This window comes from Acanthopagrus latus, chromosome 6 (genome assembly GCF_904848185.1).
Source record: "Acanthopagrus latus isolate v.2019 chromosome 6, fAcaLat1.1, whole genome shotgun sequence".
NCBI classification, from domain to species: Eukaryota; Metazoa; Chordata; class Actinopteri; order Spariformes; family Sparidae; genus Acanthopagrus; species Acanthopagrus latus.
The window spans coordinates 29120409-29131176 of record NC_051044.1 but is presented as its reverse complement, the minus strand read 5'-3'; positions in this window follow the sequence as shown (position 1 = coordinate 29131176).

Sequence of the window (10768 nt, the reverse complement as noted above, 5' to 3'; positions counted from 1 at the left end):
TTCCTCTTAAACACTGTGTGGCATATTGTTTTACCCTCTGCACAATGTAAGGGATTGAACCCCATAACCCTGCACGATAGTGTCTTGCTGACACCCCCAAGTTTACTCAAGGTAACAGTGTGTTTCATTTAGTGGCTTGTTCCTTTAACTTCTGTGAAGACTTAAGAGGACACATCACAGAGTGTGATAGAAAGGGGGCGAACGCGACTAACCGTGACGCGAATGTAACTTTAAAACGTCACCTCGTCGGTCAACGTTTCTGTTGTAGTCACTTGGATGGCTTTTCATCAGCAGTGGTGTTGAACACTGCCGCCGGCATCTCCCAGGATCTCACACTGATTACATATTTTGTTTTAATTTTATTGAGAGACCCCTGCTGGCAGAAATTACATACTATGTATATAAGTGACTATTACTCAAAAAAACATAAATATTGTTTATGATTTGACTAAAAAAAAAAACTGGCTGATCAAACCTAGAAGCCGATGTCTTGGGTTTAAAGTACTCCAGGTCAGAATTCCAGAAAAGCTAACTATCGTCGTGGAGCCACGAGGCACGCTGAAAAAGGAAAACGGGTGTTCTAGTGTCTTAATGGTTAAGAGGCATACAATATGCAATATCCACTAGTTTCCTGGGGAGGCTACCGGGGAAACGATGCTGGGTGATGCCTCTGGTGCTCATCAGAACTGTTGTAAGTGGACTATGCAATTATAGCGAGTGCAGTGTTCATTCGATAAAGTTGCAAACCTGCATCCTTATGAAGGCATGATATGGCACACCAGTCGCTCTAAAAGCTTCTACTTACCATAGGAAACACTGATTCCACATTAGATGGAAACCGCAACAATAATTCGCCAAGCTATCGTGGGGGCTGGGAATAAGGTGGATGGTTGCAACATCGCACTCTGACACTTGCCAGCAATCCTTACCGCACGACATACAGTCGTCTACAAATTGTCCAGTCTCTGTCTACCTACACTATCAAATAAAGGCGAAAAAACCCAAAAGGATGTTCTTTAAAACAATAGTTGGCACAGGCACTGCTGGATAAACATGCACATACATTCAGTCTCTCCTTGTCACTGCCACCAGCCTCCGCACCGGGGTTGCTGTCAAGGTTCATTGGAATCAATGGAGGTAATGGCAGTAACTGCTCTCTCCATCTGCGAGCACCTTTATATGCAGCTTGAGTCATGACAAATGTTGGTACCTTTCTTCGGGGGATGGAGCCCTCAGCCCCGTTCCTGCTGCACTTTACTGCTCTTTTCCCCTCCAGCGTGTCCTCCTGTTCGTCAGCCTCTTGTCCCCTCTTTCCCTCGCTCACATCTGTTTTTCCCAATGAAGGGGGAAAGCGATGGTCCCACCATGACTAATTAGAAAGAATGAGATGCAGGGCGCTGATAGACCGGCGATAGAGTCAGGAGGGAAGCGCCGGCGCCGACCGCTTAGAGCTGCCCCCAGCATCACAGGAGGGAATGGGGAGAAGGGATGCCGAGAGAGGAGATAAAAAACAAGCGGCGGACGAGGAGAGAGATATATGGCGTAATTGAGACTGTAATGGGTTTTGTCAGGAGCACCTGTCAGGGTCAAGTTAAAACGGCTTCTGCGAGAGAGGGAAGAGAGGGATGAGAGGACGGGTGAGAAGGGGGGGGCCAATTGGAGTCAGGATCCTGGTGAGGAGAGGCCCTCGTCCATGCCAGCCTCACCTGATTGCCAATTTGTGCCAGTCTACAGACATCAAACGCCAATACGAGCCACGAGCGGACACACAAACTGATTGGAGGGCGCTAACCAGCTGAAAGCACCCACACACCTTCAGCCCGCACACGTGCACAGACTCACGCTGACAACCGACCTGCCCCGGCTGATTGGACACATCGAGGCGCTTAGCAAAGTGTCCGCGGTGAAGACCAAAGCCGCGTGACCGGGAGAAAAAACCTGCAGCCGTTAAATACCTAATTCTCCCTCGCGTCTTGATAAAAATAAGGCGCAGTGCTGATTAGACTGCAGCCTGCTGTGCTAACCTCGGGTCTGCGCCATGTTCATTACCAAACCCTCACCCCCCCCAAAAGCCCCCACAAATCTCCGTTTGTGCTCTCCTGCCAACCCCAAATACTCCGTTTGTGATGGAGAAGCAGTTCTGACACCCTCGAGAGTTGAGGTCGATGCCTGAGGAGTGATGAAATTAACTAAAGTTTATTTATAAATGGCTGTTAAAGCTGCACCTGGCAATTTGACATGGCGACAGCTCCGACTGGCAGCGAGACATGACTGATTGAAATTTAGGACCTCGGTGCCGAGAAATTCGGTTAGGGCGGCGTCAGTAAATGTCCCGCGCCTGACCAGATAGGGTGGAGGTGATGAAGAGGTTCAGCCATCATCCTGAGGACAAAGTTCTTACCAGGCGCTGTTTCTGCTTTTACTTACATTTGCCACCATCAAACATTTTGATGCAAGGGTTTCGTTCAAGCAAACAATACTAAACCTCAACATTTTCACCTTGGCTGAAAGGAAACACTTAATTTCTCGTGTTCCTATTGGAAAACATGCACTTCTCACAAATGTAAAGTAAATGTATCTCACTTTGTGTTATATCTTCTAGAGAATCAAACACTGATCCTGTCATGTTTTTCTAATTTTTAGCTGCCACTGTATAGGGACGGTCAGACGAGAGGTATTCAGTTGGTTGCAATCTGCAGCCTCAACACTAAATCTTACCAACTGGACCTTTAATATTTCATTGCTCCGCTTGCTGCTTTTTTTTTTCTGTAAATACTCACAAGGAACATTACTGGGACACTTTGTGGAATCTAACCTGGTTCACTGCCACAAATTGGGTTTTCGAGTGCTGCTCAACAGTCTTAAGTGTCAGATTGTATTAGGGGGTAATGAGAACATTAAAAAGAGGAGAAAAAAAAAAACATGTCCAGACTCAGCAGCAACTCTGCCAGCAAAAACACCAATTTACGTCTAATCTGAGTGCCAAGAGTCTCTGAGAGGCTGAAGGTTAAAGCAGGCGCACATCGAGATGGACACTATGTTTTCCTCATAGACTTTCTCCATAACTCTTAAAAACTTTTCCTCTGATGCTGTTGTATGTTTACCGTACGGTCTCGAAGCAGACAGAGATGTATATCGAGCCGCGTTTTCTGGACAGAGAAAAACTTTTCTAATTGGCCGGGAGCTGTAAACAGGTCAGGCGTCCCACGTATCTGATGCCAAATCACCGTCATCAATGGGAGATAAATCAATTTCTCTACCCCCCCCCCCCCCCCCTTTTTTTTTTCCTCAGCTCTTTCTCTTCATCCTGCCACGCCTCCTGTTCTCACCCACACACACACACACACTTCCACTGGAGCTGGTCGATAATGGAGCGGGTATCGAGCAGTGGCTGTGGTCTAAATGAGAGTTTGATTTCTCAAGGGGTGTTAGCCTCTGTAACTATGGTGTTGAGCCGCCATCAGAGACCTCTACGCCAAACGCTCATTGATGAAGTGCGTGTGTGCGTGCCGCGAGTGCGCGCTTTAAGCACCTTTTGATTTAGTTGTGCTGAAGAACAATACTTTTCATTAGAGGCTGATGGTTTTCATTAAGAGCAGTTCAGCCGGGCCCCTAATGAGCCGATCTGCTCTTGAACACCTCATTCTCTTTGGAAAACAATGGAGCATGAAAACACACTCGGAGAGAAATATAACACTTGTCCCGATCGCGTCTTGAGTCGATTCTCCAAACTGTTAGTTCATCAGAGCACCAAATAAGTGGAGACTAGCTGGCGGAGTCTTTGTTTAGGAAGCTCAGGCGGTGAGCCTCTCTGTTCAAACTGCAAATACACTTTGTGTTGTTTGAGCCTATTCATAACATTTACTAAGCCACTGATACTGTCTGAACCAATAAAAAAAAAAAAAAGCCTGTGCCTTCGATCCAATATGTGGCAAAAGCACATAGCAAAATCGCTCTGCGCTCTCCAGAATCTGTCCATTAATGCTGCTTCCCTTTGAGCATTGAGACTTTGTTTGACAGGATTTGTGTTTGTTGTCCGTAGCATCTTGCAAATTCTTTCACCCCTGTTAGCCCCCTGCGCCCGCCGCCGCCACCTAGCAACACACACAACGGCGCCCAACTGTGTGTAATGCTATCTCTCTCTCTTTTTTTCTTTTTTCTTAATGGGATTTTTATATTATTCATATCTCTGGGCCTTTGTGGCGGCGGAACAAGGGAGGCAGAGACGGCGAGAGAGAAACGGAGAAGGAGGAGGGACCTTTGACAGAGCAGCACTGACGAACGGCTCGACATAGTGAGATACATAAACATGAGGTCAGAGTGTATCGCAGCAGGAGATGGTAGAGGGAACGAGGAGAAAGGGCAAGCGAAAGAAAAAGTGTGAGAGCGAGAGCCGGGGAAAGACAGATATACTGCATCAGAAAGGTTGTCTCTCATTGACAAGCTCTCACTCTCTTCAGGAAGCCACCAATCAATGCTTTGGCACGGCGGGGCATATACACACACACACACACACACACTTGCGAGGTACTGTGTGTGTGTGTGTGTGTGATGGAGGAGAGGATGTGATAGCGGTCTGCGTGCTGCAGGAGAGTGTGTGTTTGAAATGCAGAGCACGTCAAGAGTCCTAGGGAGCTCCTTTTGCAGCAAAGCCTCATTAAAGAGACACTTGCCTTAAAGCAAGGATATACTGCCAGACCACACACACACACACACACACACACACGCTCAACACCAACACTAGAGATTCACTCTGGCTAACAGAAAGTGAAGCACATGCAGAAGCGGCTCCGGACAAATCGGAAAAGAAGCCTGCGCGAGGAAGGTGGAGCGAGCGGAGGAATAAATGTGGTGTAGTAAACGTCCTCCGCTCCCATCCAGTTCTTTCGCCCCCCCCCCAACTCATTTCCTCTCCTCGTTCGCCATATGAATAAAGTTTAATTTATCCACCAGCTGCCCCTCCCCCCCACCTCACACTAATATTATATTCATGTATATTTGATTGTGTCAACTCTATGGAGATTGGCTATGCTGTATCTTGTGTGCCTTTTAAAAATGCATCTATGAATAAATAATGTCTGTATCCGCTGATTGAAAAAGCCATATTGCCAGAAAGCCATGATGAAATGATAATGTAATATCTGTCCCTGTGTTGAATAAAGCAAAGCACCCTTCATCCTTTTCCCTTTTTCTTTTTTCTTTTTTTTTTATTCTCTCAGTAAATGAAACCTAAATCTCTGCCACTGCACCTTACTCTGCCTGATGACATTCTCTTGTATGGTTTGCACTGCCGTTCCGAGTGTGTTTTAATAAAGAGAAAGCCTCCTTCTATACATCTGAGTGCTGCGTGGTTGTTTGGAGATATTAATAAAGAGAAGCAAGCCGTTTCCCCGAGCGGCTCCCCTGCTAATTGACAGTGATAGCAGAGACTCGTCTCCTGGGCTGACGTCGGGCAGCCTAATAAAGATGCATTACTATGAGGATGTGAGAATGATGCAGATCGTGTCCCCCCCGCCCCCCCCCCCTCCCTTCACCCAAGCCCCCCCGTCCTCCTCTTCCTCTCCCCACGCAGGCTGATTAAACTGATAAACTGCGCCAAAAAGAGGGAGAGACGGGGATGTAAATAATGAAATAGGAGCGAGTCAGGGAGGGGAGGTGAGAGGAGAGGTGGGGAAAGCGACACGGCGGTGAGATCAGGAGAGAAATCCCATTAGAAGCAGCTCCATGCCTAATGAATAAAATGTTAAGTTTGATAGCGCCTGCTTAATTTCACAAATTATTAATTGGCGTGACATTTCCAGCTAAAAGCGGTGGCCTCTCCGTGACCCCCCGCGGTGTCACACTGTAAATAAAACACGCGCTTACACTCGACAGGCAGCCGCTGCCGCTCGTGGCTTTGATATGCTCTCATTAGCATAGCAACAGCGAGCTGACCATCCACGAGGGAAACAGTAACCCAGGCAACCGGAGCTAGCCAGTCCAATTATGGGAACCAGAGGCACAAATGGAGCCCTCCTCCCAGTCTCCATCCTAGTGCATCAACACTCACGGGTCTGAGCATGCCCAGCGCAAACGTTTACGTCCCAAGGGTGCGAGCAATGATTCGCAATCGTTACCGCAAGCGAGCCGCGTTTTCAGGTACGGTTCTGGTAAATTCACTTGAATCGCACTCTGGTTTGTTGAAATTTGAATGGCCTAAAAATAACTGCAGGCTCTCCAGCAGCACACACGTTACAAATTTACATGTGAGCAGAGAGGGCAGATCCAAAAAAAAACCACAGTGGATCCACGTTAGTTCTTTATGCGCATTATTTTGTTGTAGTTAAGGCTGCTGGGTATTGATCAGAACATCAGAGGAGGCATAAACGCGGCCCTGGAATGGAAGGTTAAAAAGCCTCTTTGTGAGTCACAAAGTTGAAACTAAAAAATATAATATACAAGATTTCTGCATAAGAAATTCTATTCGGTTGCCTGTTGCTATAACTTCCAGGAGAGAGTCAGGGAGTGAGGAAGGAAGTTGGCGAATAAGACTGAACATAATGTGAATAATCATTTTATTTATCCTCTTAATGCTGTAGAATGCTCCATTCACTTGAATGCGCCTTCCCAACATTCGGCGGTCAGTTATTTTTGTATAATTGACTGCTGCTAAGCATATTTGACCGTCGTCAAGGAAAGTGGCCTTTTTGTCTCTGATGCACATATTTCATATCACTCCACGCTCTAAACTCTTTACTCCACAAGTAATCCGGTCACTTATCACCCCAGCTTATTTGGTCGCTAAGCGACGTCAGCTGATCTGTCATCTACTTCCTATAGGAAAAAACGTACTCCGAGGCCACTAGTATGGATGAGTTCCACATTAACTTTAATATTTTTGGAAAATATTTCGAGTCTTGGCAAAAGGCTAAGTTATCACCAGTCAAGAAAAGAAAAAGAGAGGAAAGCAGCGAAGAGGCAGAAGTAAAACTGCTGAAAAACACTATGAACGGTAACAAATAAACTGCAAAAAGACTCACTGTGTGTGTGTTTTTTAAGTAGCCTTGTAATAAGCAGGATAATGTACAGAACGGCGGTCATTAACTGGAAAATAAGTCCCTTCAGGACAAAACAGTTCATCTAGTTTGTCCTGTTGGGATTTATTTTCCCGATAGACTTTCATCTGAAAGGGTGATTCTTTGACTGTGTGCTGACGTGAAGTTTTGCTTCCTGTTACTCACACAAGTTTGACCCTGGAACCATTTGTGTTTATTGGCACCACTCGCACGAGTGTTTATTTGCCCAAAACAGCCAAGTTCTTTATGATACTGTAGCCTTAAGCTAGCAGAAACGGTAAGCACCATTCTGAATTCAGCACTCATATCTTCTTCTTCCCCCTCTCTCTCCATAACATTACATTCATGACTTGAGGTACGTTTCCACCGAAGCTCCAGTCAGCAGTCACCATTACAGAACATAAACACCATAGTGGTCACCTCTGACACCTGCTGCTGAAATAAATCCATACATTTTATCTCAAAAGTTCAAAAGTCATCCCTGAGCTCTCCTCCGGTCGGTAAACGGCTCCGAATCAGAGCAGAATCCAATGTGACTTTGGGTGTTTATTCCTCCAGAAGGTCTGGATCTGCACCTAACTTGTTTCCCAAAATTTGAAGCTATTCCTTTAACTCGGGAGTGACTTCCTTTTTGCATAACATTAGACAAATCGTTTTTTCTTACCAACTTCCTCTCTTAATCGGCTTTGAATGAGCCACTTACTACTTTTCCTGAAAAGATTTTTACACCATCTTTGACTCCTCCAGTCCTATTTTTATCCTCCTCTCAAGGGATGCTTCGGCCAAACAGCTTTTCAAATTGAGTGGGACATTTTTAATAATCTTTCCACCCCTATTTATACACCGTACACCTCAAATATAGATTCTGCACTGGCAGATGGAACAGTGTCAATCTCTCTTCCATCATTTGGCACGGAAGCCTCACAGAGTTTCTGAAATGCATATGGTGGATCCTCCACAGATGGATACCTCGCACTGGCAATTTTATTCCACCTGTCAGTGTGTATCCCACCTGCCTGACACACGCACACACATACACACAGACACACACACAGGGTAGAACAGTGGAGGCGGTAGTGCTGTTGTTAATTAGAATTTAACATATCAAACTGCGTTTTCTCAGTACCACGGTGTGTGTGGGGGTTAATTGTGTGGGCAGAATGACTAGCTGCATAGCTGTTTGTGTTAACTCAATACAGAAACACAGGCTATGTAAGGGAGCTTCTAATAATAGATGCACGGACAGATTGGAAAATCCTCTGCACAAGCAGAATAAAAGTGCTTTAACTACATCTCTGGGTAAGCAAAGAGGCGGTGGGAGGGAGGAGGTGGAGGAAAAGTTGAGAAAAAGGAGGAAGAGGGAGGAAAAAGGGAGGGCTGGTTCTTACTCTCAGTTAGCTCTTTGTGGTTGTAAAATGTGGTGCTGTTCAGTCGCGGACGGCGTTGTGGTGATGTAGCATTCGCCTCCGTGTTCTTTGTGTGCGGCGCTGTGCAGACCCTCTGCAGGCCTCCAAAAGACACAACTCTTTAATGAGCATATCGATCAGCATTTCCCACACCTTCATTTCCCCCACAGAGAGAGAGAGAGAGAGAGAGAGACGGGGAGGAAGGAGAGAAGAAAAGGAAAGGAGAAAAAAAAAAAAACCCATGAAGAGACGAAAGCTTTAGAAAAGCTTTAGACTCACAAAGTGGGCTTTTTTTCTAAAGACCGCAGGGGAGTCGGCTTTGTGCCTGTAAAATTCAATTTACCTTTTCACAGATGGGCTATACTGCGGCTGGTATTGAGGTGCACAACTCATAAGCCGCTCTGAATTTGCGTGCGTGTGTTTGTGGGTCTGGTCGTACTGTATGTGCGCGCCTGCCCACCCCCCGTGCGCACACGCAGGTGCTCGTATGCTCATTTGTGTGCGTGTGTGTGTGAACAGAGAGTAAAGCGGCGGTGTAAAGCCACCCTGGTGTGAACCGGGTTTTTCCTCTCAGAGCTCCGTCTCGCTCCAGTCGCTTTCTCTGCATCGCATTACCTCTCCACCTCCACCCACCCGGCACCACAGACAGAGGGAGGAAAAGAAAAAACATCAAAGACGGCCAATGAGACTGTTGTAGCTTGCTTAAATCACTGGGATGTGACTTCTTTGTTGGCTTGAAGGGGAACAGTCAATACTGTACAGGGTTTTCGGGAGACGTGACTGTTAACTTGAGAAAAATCCGCGTCTCCCGGGCGACGTGCTGCACTTTAGCAAGCACCACGTTGGGCGATAATAATGCGCTGTGTCAGCGGAACATCCTCCCTCCACTTTGTTTGCCGCTGTAGTTCTTTCAGAGTGAGGCCGCGCTGTAACACTTCCCCACACAGTCGATACCTCTGAACACCTGACCGACACCACACGCTTGTTTGTGCCCTCCACCTTTACGGGAATCAAAACGGGGAAAACTCTCTGAGGGCTAAACAGACCAAGCGGTCCTTTTTGGATTTGCTTGCCTTACTGATGATGACCATAAAATTAGATAGATAGAGAACGGCAGGTGTGCAGGTCAAAGCCTTTGCTGTATTTCGGACAGACTGTGATGTAAAACATGGGGTGTACACGTATTGGATTAAAACTCCAAAAACTTTGGGTTAAAACAAGCGACATTTCAACAGTATGATCAGTGGCTTTCAAATTTGAATTGTTGCCTTTCATCCAGTCTGTCGCTTCTTCCATAAAATGAATGTGCTCCTCATATTAATGATACTTTCGCCCTGCACATTAATAAACAGTAATTATATCACAGTTAGGTTAAATGACACTTCATTGTCAGAGTCAAAGATCATTTGTCATGTCACGAGCAAACTGTTGTTTATGTTTTAGAAGATAAATGCACTTGTCAAAATATTGCTTGGCGGTCTGTGTCGAGCAGGGAAATCTGGGTATTTCTCAAAAAAACACATATATCACCAGCGACAGGTGAAACACAGTTTCAACAGTAACTGATTCCACTTGCAGTTATCACCTTATTTTGATGCTGATGTATTTCTGTGGCGCGCCGAAGATACAGCCTCTAACATGAGTGGTTCAAAAACCTTCTTCTTAGTAAACTCTGTGTGCACAAACAATGTTCTCAATGCTTGTGTTCATGTGTAGAGACCCTGGTGATACTGCAAGCAAAGTTTCATGTTGTGTCGAGCCTTCTTAGTGTTTTCAAAATAGTCATTTTGATGCTAGCGTAAGAGTGCCCCAGCCCTCCACTGAAAATTAGCGTGCCTGAAAACGAAACTATGGTAAATCTTAAAAGTGTTCCTTTAGTCGTAATTATGCTTTAACACAAAAGTTTGACTCACATACATTCACAAATAAAGCCAAGGTTGATTTTTTGGCGAGAGTTTCACTTTAATGATCATGTGCCTTTACAAGTGGGTCGCTGCAATGCACTTTTTATACGCTGAAATGTTCCAACATCAGGGTAATGCCCTTTCTAACTTAGCTAGCTAGCTGATGTGCTAAAATACCTCTCTGTTAGTTTGCCGTGTGCTGTATGTGAGCTGCCTTTAGTGAGCCAACTGTATGTCCAACCAGTACATCAACAAAGATACAAGCCTCCCACTCATCATTGTACACGCGACGCGGAGTTGCTTGAACCAGCCACTTACAATATAGCTTAGCGTAGTTAACTTGATAAAGTTAAGGAAGACATTGTGGTTTCAGTTGAAATAACTACATTGCTCCTGTAACTTC